A 16,060-nucleotide genomic window follows, 5' to 3' on the forward strand; every position below is an offset into this window, starting at 1 on the left:
TTAATGAGTGTCATATGGTGGAAGGAGCTCTGGAATTTGAACCTAGTTCTGTCCCTTTATTTTTTTGACCTTTTGCAAACTACTTAATTTCTCCACGTCACAGTTTCCGCATTTATCAAATTGAGACATTACCTACTCCCCAGGACTGTTGGAAGCATTTGGTGACATAATGTATGAAAAGCTGTATTTCCATTCCCCCTGCTTCCACCCCTCTGTGGCCATCTACAGTCTGTAAGTAGATTCCGAAGCTTTTTGGATATCCTGTGATTGTCAGTCAAAGAAGCAATGCCAGGGAAGGCATCTGAAGAGCAGGTTTCCTCTGGGTTAAACCTGGCCAGCAAAATAAGCTCCCCAGTCCAGTTTCCTTCCTGCTAGGTCACATATCCAAAAGCAACGTGCTTATTCTCCAAGGCAACAGCAGATGCTTATATCAACAGAAGGGAGAGGGTCAGACATTTTAAAATAGAAAACAAGGTCAAAAAGCTCAATTTGGTCAGTAAATACTGACCTCTCACAAACATTTTTAAAACCCCAAGTGTGGGATCCCTGGGTGGCGCAGCGGTTTAGCGCCTGCCTTTGGCCCAGGGCGCAATCCTGGAGACCCGGGATCGAATCCCATGTCAGGCTCCCGGTGCATGGAGCCTGCTTCTCCCTCTGCCTGTGTCTCTGCCCCTCTCTCTCTCTCTCTCTCTCTCTCTCTCTGTGTGACTATCATAAATAAATAAAAAAAAATTTAAAAAAAAATAAAAAATAAAACCCCAAGTGTAAAATTGGCTCATTTCATTAACTCTGCTTCAGATTCTTCAGCTGTAGCTACTTTCTCCTGCCTGAGGGGCCAGGCCGAGTGTCCCCAAGAACTTACAGAATGATAGGACCTGTGATCTTCATGCAGGAAACGTTCTATGCATTTAGATGGCATATTTTTTAGTCTGTTAGTCTCTATTTGAATATTTGAGAGGATTCTTGATGCACAAAATGTTTTCCAACTGCAGCTCAGCGGGTTGCTAAGGTGAAAGCGTTCGTGATTATAAACACACTGGAAAGAAGAAAAAAAAGGCCCTGGTGTATATCAGCGTTTTAAATGCTGTGACTTGGATTCAATTTAATTATTTCCTCCCTATGGCTTTAAATCGAAGGGCTTCAAAATCAGGAGTTACTACTCATAAACTTAATGCCTTTCCCCTGGTAAAAGCAAAGGAGCTCAGAAATAAAGGGGCCCCAGAGTGGAGGCAGTGTGAGCAGAGAGCGCAGAGAGCATTGGATGGGACATCCTGAGCCCCGGGGTCCCCAGCCCCAGTTAGCTCTTTCTGGGTGCCTCTGACTCATCATTCATAAAAACAAGGCCAACAGTCTCTAAACCTTTTCCAGCACTGAAAGGTTATGTTCTACAACTGTGGCAACGATATATGAAAATTGTCACTGCTCTCTCCCAGGGCCATAAATCCTGCAGAGTTCTGGAGTGCCAGAAGGAGAAGGTGGTTTGGTGCATTCACCTCCTTCCTGGGGCACACCTTGCCTCCTGCACAGTAGCAGTCATTGTACACCTCATCCCCCGGGCACCTCTCAGAATTGTTGTAAGGACTGAACATAAAAATAAGGTGATGAAGGCCAAACAGCTAACCTAGGAGCACTCCAAAGAGTTTGGGATGTTGAGAGTCTCTGGATGGGAATGTGAAGTTAGGCCTGGGGATGGAGGTGGTAAGGGTAACTGGTCAGTTCACAAGGATGTGGGACAAAATGGCAAATGCAGCTTTCCCTCTGCTGAGGCTTCAGGGGCTCAGTGGGACCTGGCCTCTGGAGACTGACCCACTGTTCCCAGCATTGCCCTGTGGGAGCATCTGGGCCCAGCCCAGAGTACAGCAGATTTGGCTCTGCATCACTGTGCATGGTGAAGATGGTGCATTTGTCAGTCTGGGGAAGGCTGCCTGGGTAAATTGTCCTTGCCACCCTGACAGCCACACAGAACAGAAGATTCAGAGTAGCTCCCACATGAACTCCACATGTGAGTTGTCCATATGGTCTGCAAATCTGTGGGACCCTAGCAGTCTGTCCTCAGGGGCCAGTTACACTGTTTGATAGACTTCTACCTCTACTTCATAGCCTTCTCCCTGTCCCCAGGTGTGTATAGCGACAGGAGTTTAATGAACATCAAAGGTGTCCTGGGGAGAAACATCACAGAAGATCAAGGAGAAATGTAACTGGTGTTTGCAAAGAGGAACAGGTTCTTGTTTCTTCCAGCCATTCCCCATCTTTTCTTTTCCTCATTTGCTTTTTTTTTTTTAAGATTTTATTTATTCATGGGAGACACAGAAAGAGGGGCAGAGACACAGGCAGAGGGAAAAGCAGGCTCCATGCAGGGAGTCCCGATGTGGGACTCGATCCCAGATCCCAGGATCATGACCTGAGCCAAATATGCTCAACCGCTGAGCCAACCAGGTGCCCCTCTCCTCAACTGCTTTGAAAGTATGAGTTCTTGTCCTTTTCTGAATGGTGACTGGTGCCTTCAGGCAGTCAACTGAGGGTGTGAGAGAAGTCATGAGACCCAGTGGGCAGGAAACTGAGCCCTGTTCCACAGCTTAGGAGTTCTCTGCTAGGTATATTAGTTTTTCATGGTTTAATGTGGAGATACTGTGTTTGCTTTGGATGAACTATAAGATTAGACATATTCTTGTAAGCAGGAGTAGAGTGCTCTGCTTTAGGGGTGATCAGCCTTATTTCCTTAGGTCAGGATCACTGGGATTCCAGGCCAGCTTGAGAGCTTTCCTCAGGACAGCAGTAAGACTTACCTGTCCTTCCTCACAGGGAAAATATCATTTTCTGCTCACTCTGGATATAGGAGTATTATTTTCTGTCGAAATGAAGAGTTCCTTGTCTTTTATGATCCATCTTTCTATCCCACCATTGACTATGCTCCTGAATCACAGTCTCATCTGTCTTCAGGGAAGAGACTGGGTGGCAAAGATAAAAAATCAAGCATTGATCATATCCTATCCTTTGTCCATAATCATCATTGATGCAGACACTATTGGTTACCTACTCAGCCTGAATTCCTTGTTTCTTCTTTGATGGTAGAACCCTGATCTTGTTCTGCTATCTCTCCTCCTCTGCATAGCCATATACCCAAAGAAGGTGGTCCTATCTCTAACTCAAAGATGGCCCCTGAGTAGTTATGCTATTCCATTCTTCCTGTCAGTGATTGGTTTATTCACAGATTGTGACTCAATCCTGGCCAATAAGATATGGGACAGGGGTTTTCCCTGTTCTTCTGTTGGACTTTGTAATATCTGCATGTGCTTGCTCTTTGGAGCTGCAACAGCCATCTTGTGACCAGCAAGAGAACTGCCCCAAGGGCCAAGCTGATCTGCTATGGATGGCAGAGTGGAAAGCTAAAAAGAATATGGTCCTTAGGGTTATATTCAAGCCCCTGAAATAACCAACCATGAAGCCACACTAACTTGGAATTTCTGATTTCTAAAGTTAGGCAAATGAGGGTTCTCTTTTATTTGCAGCCAAAGGAACTGGACTTAGAAACTGGTGCCAAGAGGGGCTGCATGCAACAATAGGGGAATGGTGGGGAATGCGGGATCAGTTAGTACCTGGCCAAAGGCAGTGTACCAGGTATATTATGTGGTGGGACTTGAGTCAATCACGGCATAGACTTAATTATAAGTTAATTATTAGCTGTGGTTACCTGAAATGGAGTGCCCTGTGAAGATAAGGTTTGAGGGGACCAAGTGGCAGCTACTATATAGTTTTATAGAAAGTCTAAAGCAATCATATTTTATAGACAGGATTATTGCTTCTGTTTGAGCTGGACAACACTTAACAGGGAGGATGTCAAGTTCGAATTTCTAATTCAGGTACAACTGAAAATCAGGAATGATCTAATTATGTAATGTTGAAAGACTAAACCACACACCAAGTTCACCCCTGCAGATTACTGAATTACAAATTCGTTAATATCACTACTTTACTGAGTGTCCTAAGTGAAAGTGAGGCTATGAATTGGAAAAGAGATGAACCCCCAGCAAAAATAGATACCTATGGGAAGAGCTGGATGAAGTATTAGTCTGGGTTGAGAGAGTTTCATATATATAAATAAAGACAAAGATAGAGAGAGAGAGATTGATTGATTATAAGGAATTGGCTCATGTGATTTGGAGTCTGAGAAATCCTAAGTTCTGCAGTCAGCAAGTTGGTGGCCCAGGAGAGCCAATGGTATAAGTTCCAGTCTGACTGAGAAAGACCAATTTCCTATTTCAAAAATAGGTTCCCTACTCTTATACAAAAAAAAAAAAAAAAAAAAAAGTGGCGGGGGGGAGCCTTTTTGTTCTATTCAAGCCTACAGTGGATCAGATGAGGCTCACCCACACTAGGGAGGACAATCTGCTTTACTTACTCTATTGATACAAATGTTAGTGTTGTCCAGAAACACTCATAGACTAACACATGACTAGATATCTGGCCCAGTCAAACTGACACATAAAATGACCGTTGCAGATAGTTTAGTCTTTAAAGCCGTCACTTTCCTAAACCTTCCTTACTCGGTAGGGCAGCTCTCTCTCCCATCCGATGAAGCCATGTTTCCCTCCTGAAAGCTTTGCATGACTAAGGAGACAGCTCTCCTCTTTCTCCACTGCACCCATGTCCCCAACCCCTGCCAGCTTCTTTAGCTAGAGCCATATACCAGAGTGTGTCAGGGGACCAATTACACAATGAAAAACCCAGGAGTAGATTATTTTCACACCAAATCGAGTTATAAGAATTTGCTAATTATTTCAGGAAAATTCTAGTAAAGGTCAGCAGAAAAGAATTCTGAATATACAAGATCAAGGAAAGAGGGACGTAATTCTAAATGCAACTGAATTTGTCAGTAGGTGTGAACCAACCAGAGATTCTGAATTTGGTGCATTGGGTCAGTATATTCTACCTATTTGCTTAGTTGCATAAAAACTAGATACAATAGTGGGCATTGCTAAATGAAAATAAGTTGCCAGAATTTCACTGTTATAATGGAGAAGAAGGAATTTAAAGACTTAGGGAGATGACAGTGTTAGGATGAATCTGTCTAGTAAGGTTCACAAACCCACACCTTAACTACATGTCCCCTGAGAGGGCCCAAAAGACACCCCCTTCACCCAAGCTCTAGGAGTACATTGCTTAGGGGAGCACTTGCATCTTTTAAAAGCAATGTAGCAATCTCTTTGGCCGCAGGATGTTGCCTTCTATTTTCCCTGTGATGTTTGAAGTGAAGTTACATACTGAAACGTAACGGGAAAGATAGACAGCAATCAGTTTAGAGAGATTACAGACTGATATAGTTACTGTGGGAAAAGAGGAAGAGAAATGATCAGAAGTATGTAGAATATTAGAACTATACAAAATAATGTAGCGATACTGGGGGCCTGGTTGATGTTGAAAAATATGAATGTTAGTGGCCCCAGTCCACTTGGTATTGTGTGTGTGTGTGTGTGTGTGTGTGTGTGTGTTCTTAGGAGCAGCCAGCAAGCTAGTTATAGAAACAGAGAATGAGAGTGCTCAGATTTATCTGTGGCTGGTACTTTTGCAAAAGTGTACAAGAAAATAACAAGAGGGGAAAGAAGTTAATCACATGGAAAGGGTGCAGGTGTTAGGAGATGTCTGGACTAGGCAAGGAGGCCTCAGGAGAGAGTTGTCGGGAGGAAGTAGAAGGATTCAGACTGTAGATCCGGATGAGACTGAAAATTGAAGATTGGGTGAGATAAGAGAATGGTAGACTGATTAGCCATCTATCAAACCTGTTTCTTTTTCTTTCCCTTCCACAGATAGATTATTTTCCCCTGTCTTTCCTGTGAGCTTGTGTCTGAGTGCTGGCCAGTGGACTATTGTGCACTAGTTCTAAGTCTGGTCCACAGAACCTTCCATGTGCAATCCACCGTGTCTTTCCTTTCCTTATTAGTCTCGGAAGCCACAAGTTGAAGATGGTAGAGACACCAGATGGAAAGAAGTTGCATCCCTGAGTTGCTGCTTAGATGAGAACTGCTTACTCATCAGGGGCACCTGTTTGGGACTTTAATCAAGTAAGAAATAAATTTATATTGTGCTAAGATGCTGAAATTGCATGTTTTGTCTGCTACAGCTGCCAGTGTTCCCTAACTAATATAGTTGTTTAAAAAAAAAAAAAAACAGGAGGGAAATTTTTGTTTCTCAATTAGGATATTCCAGAGGTGACACAGTTCCTGTTGATAACAAGGTCCAGGGAGTAGTGGTATGCCTGATGTGGAGAGGAGGAGGATGCCAATGGAAGGAAGACGTTAAAAGCATAGAGAGTTACAGTGTTGGATGTCAGTGTAGATATTAACATTGTCCAAGATGATGACAGGATCAATGGAGAAGAGGAGACTGTGAATCAGAATAATCTGATATCAGCTAGCTCTTATTGGGTGCCAAGCATTTTGCGTTTAATCCTTACAACCACCAGATGTAGTAGGCATTAGCCTCTTTCATAAATAGGGCTCCTAAGCCTTTCAGGATTTGAACTCTATTCAGTCTACTTGGCTTCAAATCAATATACTTAAGTACTATATTAAAGTTTCCCTGAACAGTATGGATTTAAACAGAAAAAAAATGCGCCAATGTCATGGACAAAAAGATTGCAAAATATTAGAGCAGAAATCTCAGTCAAATATTAATGTCAAAATTCCTAAACAAGGTGCATAGATTTATTTCTCTGCGTTAATAACTACCTGGGTGCAGAGTGCAGACCCCAGAGTCTAGGCTATGGTCCTCTCTGATAGTTCCCTTTTTGCTGTTGTCAAGTCTCTTTAGTATTTTACTAAAGACCCTTCATTGAATTTCTTTGAATGACCCCATCATCTGGTCATTTGAGCCTCACTACGCGAAGGACTAAGCAGGGTCAGAGAGATGATGTGACCTACACCAAGCCCAGATTGACCAAGTCGGGTCTTCTGATCCTGGGCCAGTACTTTTTCACTATGTGGGTTAGATTAGAGATTTCTAATTTTTTTTAAAGCTATGGAAGTTTTTCTTAAAATAAAAACATGTTAGGAAAATCAGTACATACAATGGATAGAAATAATTGTGTATTATCCATTCCATGCCCACAATATTTCCTAATAGTAAAAACTCTGTTTCGATGAACTACGGTAGGATGAATGCCCCCTTCTTTCTGCCTTCTTCCTACAGCAGACCCAGAGACACCTCCCCATTTCAAAAACCCCCTAAGCAGTAAGTGGCTTTTAGTTCTCTAGTGACCAATGCAAAGAGGGAAGCATAACTATTTACAAGAGGAACAGAACCAATGCAGTAAAACCAATCCACCAATTAAGAGAAACACAGTAGAAGGCTATTCCAAATATTCTGAATACTAGTCCTCTAGAAATATATATGTGTGTGTGTATATATATATATATATATATATATATACTAAGACTTTATATAAATAAGTAAATATACATATATAATGTTACAGAATATTTATTTATTTTTAACCCAGAAACTATATTCTAAAGTATATATCCTAAAGAAATGACTTTATATCTAGTATGAGACTGTCAAGAGCATCATTGTTCTCAATAACTCCTAAAAGGAAATTACATACATACCTACCAAATGTAGAACGGATAAACACATTGAGGTACTTTGAGACATAGGAATAATATATAATTATTATTATATGAAGGAAAATGAAGGAACTACAGGAATATGAATGAATGAATCCTAGATAATATTGATATAATATATTAGAGGCTTGTGTGTTTAGAAACTGTATTGCTGAGGAAGCGTCCATTGGTTTAAGACTATAAAGGAAAGCAAGAAAATGATTCTAATAAGAGTTAAGATGATTGTTACCTTCCAGAAGCAGGGAGAGTATTAAGGAGAGAGGAAAGAAGAGAAGGGTACTTGGCCTGGATGGGGCTTCCCAAGATTGTTAATCTGCCTAACTGTTATTTTATGCACTTTTCCGAAATTATGCTCCCCAATTAAAATTTTTTAATAGCATGAGGCCACACATATGCACACACACCTATTCCTAAGGAGAGAAACCTTTGGTGGATTTCCCTACAAAAGATGCAATGCACTGTAATTAATATTAAATACTCATCAATATCACCTTCATATTAAACATAGCATGTTCTTTTTCAGGACTACCTTTTACCCTGGTTCTTCTGGCACCACCCCAAAGCACACTTTGGTGGCTTGTTTGGTTTAAGCTAAGATTAAATTCCACAGAACTTAGAGGAAGGGAGTTGCCAGATTAATTCTTTTTAGGAATTATCTCTTTTACCTGAGCTTTTAAAAGATTTTCTGACAGTTCAAGATGGGCTCTTCTGACAGGTTGCTGGGCTGGGACTATTCTCAGTTGCTAGGCATGAGAGAGGAGTAGCCCCCTCCTCTGAGAATTGAAGGACCATTAAAAAAAAAAAATCTGCCTGAACAGAAGGCCATTTCCAGTTTTGATTGAAGAGAGCTAGAAAGTCCCTGAAACCAGGGCCAAGATTTCATTTGGAAAGTAATTTTGAGTCTGCTGCAATTCATAGAAAAATGAAAAATTGAGACTCCAGTTCTTTGCCATAAGCATAGCTCTGGTTATTTGAGCCTAGACAAAAACACCCATACAAGGTTTAGGTTTGGTAAATTTAGCTTCTTGGGATACTCTTCAAGACAAAATAGATAAGAAATGTCCATCAAGATACATCAATGCAGCTAATTGCTCTGGGGATATTTCCTCTGTTAACCATCTTCCTAAAATAACTTTAGTTTTAGCACAGTGGATTCAAAGCCTCTCTTAATGATGATAATTAAATATTGGGGTCAGATGTCTGTTAAACCACTGGTAGTTCATAATGATGAAGTCATGTTATTGGCATCTGAGAGAATTCTTAACTTTCTGTTTCTCGTTGAACGTATATGTGCATCTAGCTTATTTCAAAAAAAGTTCAAGTTCTTAATGGGCACATTAAAAAAGAAGGGGGAATCAGAGCATATTTTTCATTTATCCCATTAAGAATTATCTGATCTATCAAATGAATTCTCCTTCCATCTATCAGTTTCAAGGTTGCTGGTATAACTTTATTATGCATATCCATAACTGGGAGTATTAACAACCAGTAGTATGTGGTAAATACACACGGCTTAGTCTATAGCCGAGTGTTACATACAGAGTCAAAGGCTATTGAAACATCTCTCCATACGGAGCACTCACTACATGGTGTCTCAGGCTTTTGCAGTGATAGCCACACCTAAAGTCATCTCCCTAAAGAGCATGGCCCTAGGCCTTGTATGGTTCTAAGACATCTGCTTCATCTAAGACCACCAGGAACTCTTCTCTTAATCCTTAGTTTCTTCTACTTATGAATACTCTCTTGTCATCTGTCTACTTCACTGTTTCAAATGGAGCCAATTCTGCCCGTGCCAAACACATGGGGAAGGGTCAGGAAGCCAGGACTGGACAAAAGCCCTGGTTCTAGCATTCATCCACATATTTTCCTGCACCCCTATTGAACTGTAGTTCCCAGGTCTCATTTCCCTGAGGGTTTTGATTTTTGGCCCGTGCTCCAGTTCCTGGCATCTACCTTAGGCCCGCCTTCTCGTCATTACTAGTCTAAACTGCTTCCCTTACTTCCCAAACCATGGCATCCCACTCAACTAATCTTTGCACTTCCTTCTGGTCTTTACACTTGCTCTGGGCTCCTGTGGCCAGTCCAGGCTGTGCGGTTCCCCCATCAGGCAGGCCACACTCATCCACCCATTGGAGGAGCATGATCAACCAACCATCTAGGGTAGTACTTATCACTGTGTTGTAATAGTTACACTGTGTTGTAGCTTTAAGACCATGAGCTTCCAAGGGCAGGCATTGTCATATTTATCTTTGATTCTTCTAGCACAGTTCACAGCACAGGGGACAAGTTCATTTTGTAAACCGTCCTGGATGCTTTGGGAAAAGAGCATGAAGTAGTTCATTTATATTACATTTATACTCTAGTAGTTCATTTTGCAGTTGGCAGAGGTCATTAAGGTTGCTATTTCATTCAGTTAATAATATTATGTGCAAAGCAATGAGTACAATACAGGAAAATACTTTTTATTTTTGTCTTGTAAAAATGAATAATCATTTTCTATTGATTCCAATCCCAATTGGGCTGAAAAGAAAAAAGAACAAAAGTCTTGTATATGTATGTAGGAGGGGAGGGGTATCTGTGCACTAGGGGTGTGCTCTCCCTGTCTGACATTCCTCCTTGAAGTCCCTCCTCTCCTCCCACCCTCAGTTCTCTACCATCGGCCTCCAACTGTCTTCTCAACCCAGAGGAGACTTGACCTTTAGATGGGAGACTGGAGAAGATCACCTGGGTTGGGATCCTCCCAACCAGAAGATTGTCTAATTGCATGAGTAAGTAATTTTTGTCTAATTTTTTAGAGCAGTGTAAAACTACTGCCCTCCTTTACAACAGACATAGGTAATAAAGGCTTTTGGTGCTTGGGTAACACTTCCCTTGGAAATATTTTGTTCTTGGGGCACCTGGGTGGCTCAGTTGGTTAAGGGTCCAATTCTTGATTTTTGCTCAGGTCATGGCATCGGGTTTGTAAGATCAAGCCCTGTTTTAGGCTCTGCACTGAATATGGAGCCTGCTTGAGATTCTCTCTCCCTCTCCTTTTGCCCCTCCCCTACCTCTCTCTCTCTCTCTAAAAAAAAAAAAAAAAAAGTATCTTATTCTCAAAATGTCTGAAAGAGTTACCACATTGATTGATGCCAAGCCAATCCTGGGGTAGTGCCTTTAAAACAACAGCAATGCTAAAAGGTTTAGAGTACCTGTGCAGTGATTTGACTCTTTAATCATTTTAAGTTACTTACTAGTCATTAGCTTTCCATCTAAATGATGAGTCTCTTAGGGGAAGGACATGGTGAGAGGGAATTTCAAATTCTCCATCTTGTTTGTTTTTCTTTTTCTGTTCTCAGTAGACAGTGCAATATCTGACACCGGGTGGGCACTGCACAACCCTTTGTTGGATACATGTATATGTTTTAACTTCAGGAATACAATCCCTATTTAGTTAGCTAAGGAATAACTCCTGCTTACACGACTTAATGAATCAGTGGTGGTTATATGAGCAGGGAGTGTTGTAGGAAATGCCAGCCAATAACATAATTAGCACACATGGATAGCAGCCCAAGAAAAAGACTGTCCTTATAAGAAATGTAACTTCTGAAGCCAAACTAGGGATGTGGGTTAATAAGGAATTTTTGAGCTGCTGTCATATGCAAGATGAAACTTGCACAAGAACTCCTTTCTCTTCCTACTCCTGCACATAAAAATTTACTTCTGTGTCTCCTGCACCACCTTTGTATCCTCCTGTTACAATAGAGGAGCTTTGTATCAAAATCCAGCCCCTTCCCCTAGGTCTGGGCTTTCATTTCCCCAGCTTGAGGAAATGCATGCTATTTAATCTATATATTAGAGTTGTAGTTCTCTTTTATTTTTCAAACATGCTCAGATAGTTCTCATTTGCAAAAACAAAATAAAACTCTCTCTATCCCCATGATCTCCTCAGTGTACTTCCACTGCTGCCAGATTTCTAGAAGCAGTTTTCCACACTTGGTGTTCTCACCTCCACCTCGGTCTTCAGCATCACCTGGCTTCTGGCTCCATCACACCAGCAGAAGGCTCCCGCAAAGGTCATCATTGACATCTCCATGATGGGACCCAAAGGCTGCTTTAAGTCCTTGCCTAGGTAATTCAGATTCTACAGCACTGCTGACCATTCCCTCCTTTTCCTCCTGACTTTTGTGACTCAGCATTCTCCCGGTTTCCCATGGATCTCCTAGCCATTCCTTTTTTGTCTCCTTTGCAACTTCTTCCTCCTCTACCACGCCATTAAGCATCAGAATTCTCAACTCTTTGTTCTAGTACCTCTTCATTTTCTGCTCTGTGTTTCTCTCCAGGCCAGTGGCACTCAAATGTAGCTGCACCTGGAGAATCACACTTAAATATTTCTCTAAAAAAGTAAACGAAGAATTTATGGGGGTGGAGGTCTTAGTGTGTTCCAAAGTTTTAAGGATTTATGGGAATGAATATTTGGAAATTGGGAAACCTGGTTCTTGGAAGCAAAGACTGATAAAAGGCAACTCATAATCCAAGATTGCACTTGTTTTTCAAGGGACTTTATTTTTTGAGAGCAGTTCTATATTTGTTTCAAAATTGAGCAGAAAGTACAGTTTCCATATACCTTCTTTCCCCACAAATGCATAACCTCCCCATTGTCAGCGTCCTCCACTAGAGTGGTATAATCCATGAGCCTGCACTGACACATCATCACCACCCATAGTCCACAGTTTACATATGATTCATTCTTGATGTCATGTAGTCATAGGGTTTGACAAATGTATAATGAAATGTATCTGTTATTATAGTGTCATACAGAATGGTTTCACTGCATCAAAATTAATCTGTGTTCTGCCTATTTACCTCTCCTTCCTCCCTAATCCCTGACAACCACTAACTTACTTACTGTCTCCCAAATTTTCCTTTTTTTTTCAGAATTTTATATAGTTGGAACCATAGGATATTAGCCAGAATGGCCTCTTTCACTTAGTCATATGCATGTAAGGTTCTTTCATGTATTTTCAGGGCTCGATGGTTCATTTCTTTTTTTAGCTCTTAGTTACATTCCATTGTATGGAGGTACCACACTTAATCCATTCACCTACTGAAGGACATGTTGGTTTTGGCAACTATTATAAAGCTACTATAAACATTGGCATGCAGGTTTTTGCACAAGTCCTTTGGGTAAAAAAAATATATATATACCAAGCAGCATCATTGCTGAATCACATAGTAGGAATATGTTTAATTTTGTAAGAAATTGGCAAACTGTCTTCCAAAATGGCAATACCATTCCTACCTGCAATTAATGAGGGTTCCTGTTGCTCTACATCTTCACCAGAATTTTGTGGTGTCAGTGTTTTGGATTTGGCCATTCTGATAGGTGTATAGTGGCATCTGATTCTTGTGTTAATTTGTGGTTCCCTGAGGATGTATGATGTGGAATATCTTTTCATATACTTATTTGTCATTTGTACACCTTCTTTGGTGAGGTGTCTGTTCAGATCTTTTGGTCAGTTTTTAATTGGGTTGTTCATGTTTTTTGTTTTGTTTTGTTTTGTATATTTTGTTCTTTATCAGATATGAATCTTGCAAATATTGTCTCTCAGTCTGTGGCTTATTTTCTCATTCTCTTGAGATGACACATTTTTGGCCTCCTTATACAAGTTCTTCAGGTACACTTTCTGGAGTTTTCTTGAGAGAGGCACTGGCCTTACTTTTCATTTAGTATCTCCAAAAGGAGAAGGAGCTCTCCTGTTAGTAGTCTGCTTGTGTACACATGTTCTTTTCCCACTTGCAAGCTGTAGGTCAACTCTCAATTCTGCATTTTGATGCAAATAAGGAGGAGACATCTCTCATGTCTGGATCAAGAAGGACAACCCCTCAAAGGAAGAAATTTAATACAAGTGAGAGTGGCCCAGGAACTCAATTAAGTCACACATCTCCCTGAAAGTCCTCACGTATTCATTCTGGAAGCAGTGTATTTCAAGTGCACTGGCCAGGACTGACTGATGTCCTAACAGCATATCCCCGGATAGGATTCCTCCAGCTTTTTCACCCCAGGCCTCTTCTGCTCAGGTTCCCTGTCATAGCAGCCTTCTTGGTTAACATTATTATCATTTATTTTCTTTTAATTTCAACCTATAACTCAGCAAGAATTGGAAGCAAAGGAGACTCAAGGCTGCCTCTCTTTTAAAACAAATGATATCTTGTTCCCAGCAAGGTGCAAGTCAGATGGAAGACATTTTTCAAAAGAGAAAAGGCAATTCTGCCCTCTTGGGGACTTTCAGAAAAAAAAAAAAAAAAGACATGTGAGTTAATATCCTTCCTCTGGAGTGAAGCAGGGAGGAACTAAATGGGGTAGACAATGAGGAAATTAGTACCTCTGGGTGAAGCCTTCTGTATGATTTCATTAGTCTGGTTGAAATGAATTACCATAATTTTGGGCATTCACCTATTCAAATGTAAATATGAAAGCAAAATACTAGGTCAATTGTTTTGGGTTTATCTCCCCACCCCCCCCCAACTTTAATGTCCCATGCTAACAGTTTCTACATTGAGGACAACAAAATGGAGATTTCTTCTAGGATCACTGGTGATCCCATGGACCACATGGTAAATGGATCACATGGATAAAAAGGCCTATGTTACTCTCTTTATACAATAAATAATGCATATTATGAGCATTATAGGGAACAAATGAGTGCCTTCTAAATAATTGACTTCTGTTTCTTCCTTTTATCCTTTGGTCTGTCTCTTTTCCTTCTTTCCTTCCTTCCTCCTCCCTTCTTTCTTTCCTTTTTTTTCTTTTTTTTTTTCCTTAGAATATTGGGACTTCGTGTGCATATTTGTTGGGTTTCCTTTCAAATATAAGAGAAGTATGATTTTCAAGTAGCCTTTGTAGACATTTGAGACATGCAGGAAAGACAAAAATCAAAAGGTAGAGGCTTGAGGCAGCAGATGGGAGGACAGCCTGATTTAAGCAAGGTTCCAAGGTGCTTCATTTTCAATCATTTGTGAGCAATTGCGCTTCGTATTTCCTTCTTTCTTCTATCTACTTTGAGAGAAAGAAGCTTAGCTGATCAGTGGGTTTTTTCCCTTTCACTAATTCGGCTATTAATCACACAATTTCTTTGGTGGGATGAGGGAATACGTCATGGAAATTAAAGCTCCTTTTTCCCCTTCAACTCTTGTCTTGTATTTGCAGCACACTTTGTATTTGCAAAGCAGTTTGATGGGATGTTTGATCTCCACCTGCATCAGTCCCAGTGAGCTAGGTTGTGCTCTGGAAATGAACAACCCCAATTCTCAGGGTCCTAAAACAAAACAGTTAGTTTATAGATTATGGTCCAAGCCCATCTGAGACTATCAAGGTGAACTTCTTATCATAGATACTCAGGGAAGGCCAGCAGAAACTCCATCTTAACACCTGCTTTCATGACAACAGAGGCAGGAAAAGACCAGAGGGCATAGCCATCATGTCCACTCACCTTTTTTTGGTCAAAGCAAGTCATAGGGACAAATTTGATATTTTTGGAGTTGGAAATTACAAACACTTCCTGGAGAGGAGCACAAAATACTTGTGAATAACTACACCATCCTCCGTGACACCTTAGAGGTAAAACACCTAAAGTTCAGAGAGACGAAGACACTGGCACAGGATCACCTGGGTGATTAGAAGAGGAGCTATGTCTTCTGACCTCCATGTTGGGTATCACTGACCCTAAGTGCTTGATCTATATTTGCAGACATCCCCCTGCCTTCTGGAAGATACAGGAGACATTACCTCTTGAGTATCATCTTGTGGCTTATCAAACTCTTTCTAAAATTTTATATTTTCTTAAACTCTCCAAGACACATAGGGGTCACGTTATTTGGCTTAATCGACTATACAAGTGGCTCCAGAGTTATGTAACTGAGTAGGCAGCCATCTGGTCTAATTTCAGAGAGCTGAAAAGACTCCATAAATACTCCCCAGCCCCTACTCCTCAATGCCTGAAGCTCCCCTAATAGCTACTACTATTAATAGCTCTCATTAATTGAGGTGCTTATGTGTCAGGAATTGTGCTAAGCGCTTTACTTTTACAATCTCACTTAATCCTGCAAAGTGAGGAACGTTAGTGTTCCGCTTAACAGACAAGGAGTTCACAGTCCTTGAACTTTCCCCAAGTTGTACAGTGATTGAGTGATAAACAATGTTCTTTCTGATTGCCAAATCTATGCTTTTGACCTCCACTACTTCCACCTGACAGGGGACATTACTTTACATGCCACAATGACATATAAAATTTCAATGCAGATACTTCTGGGAGGGGTACAATGTCTTGGATAGTAGAAATGCAGCTTCTTTAAGGACAGTCCAAGTTTAAAAGGGGAAGATTTAGGCAAAACTTGAGGAAGGCTTGAGGACACATGCCACGGAATGAGAGTAGGAAATGGGAAGTTCCCCGTGTTAATTT

At 40.9% G+C, this 16,060-nt stretch overlaps 1 long non-coding RNA gene across 3 annotated transcripts in view; it reads left to right on the forward strand.

The window, feature by feature from the left end:
• The window catches only part of LOC144311225 (uncharacterized), a 165,500-nt gene extending 150,747 nt beyond the window's left edge, over window positions 1–14,753 (forward strand). For all 3 annotated transcript variants that reach the window (XR_013376797.1, XR_013376796.1, XR_013376798.1), the window contains 3 exons: window positions 5,939–6,059; window positions 10,269–10,390; window positions 11,551–14,753. This is a non-coding gene — a long non-coding RNA (uncharacterized LOC144311225). The remainder of the gene's footprint in view (window positions 1–5,938; window positions 6,060–10,268; window positions 10,391–11,550) is intronic.
• Window positions 14,754–16,060: the final 1,307 nt, after the last annotated feature.

The sequence above is a fragment of the Canis aureus genome, chromosome 3 (assembly GCF_053574225.1).
Source record: "Canis aureus isolate CA01 chromosome 3, VMU_Caureus_v.1.0, whole genome shotgun sequence".
NCBI classification, from domain to species: domain Eukaryota; kingdom Metazoa; phylum Chordata; class Mammalia; order Carnivora; family Canidae; genus Canis; species Canis aureus.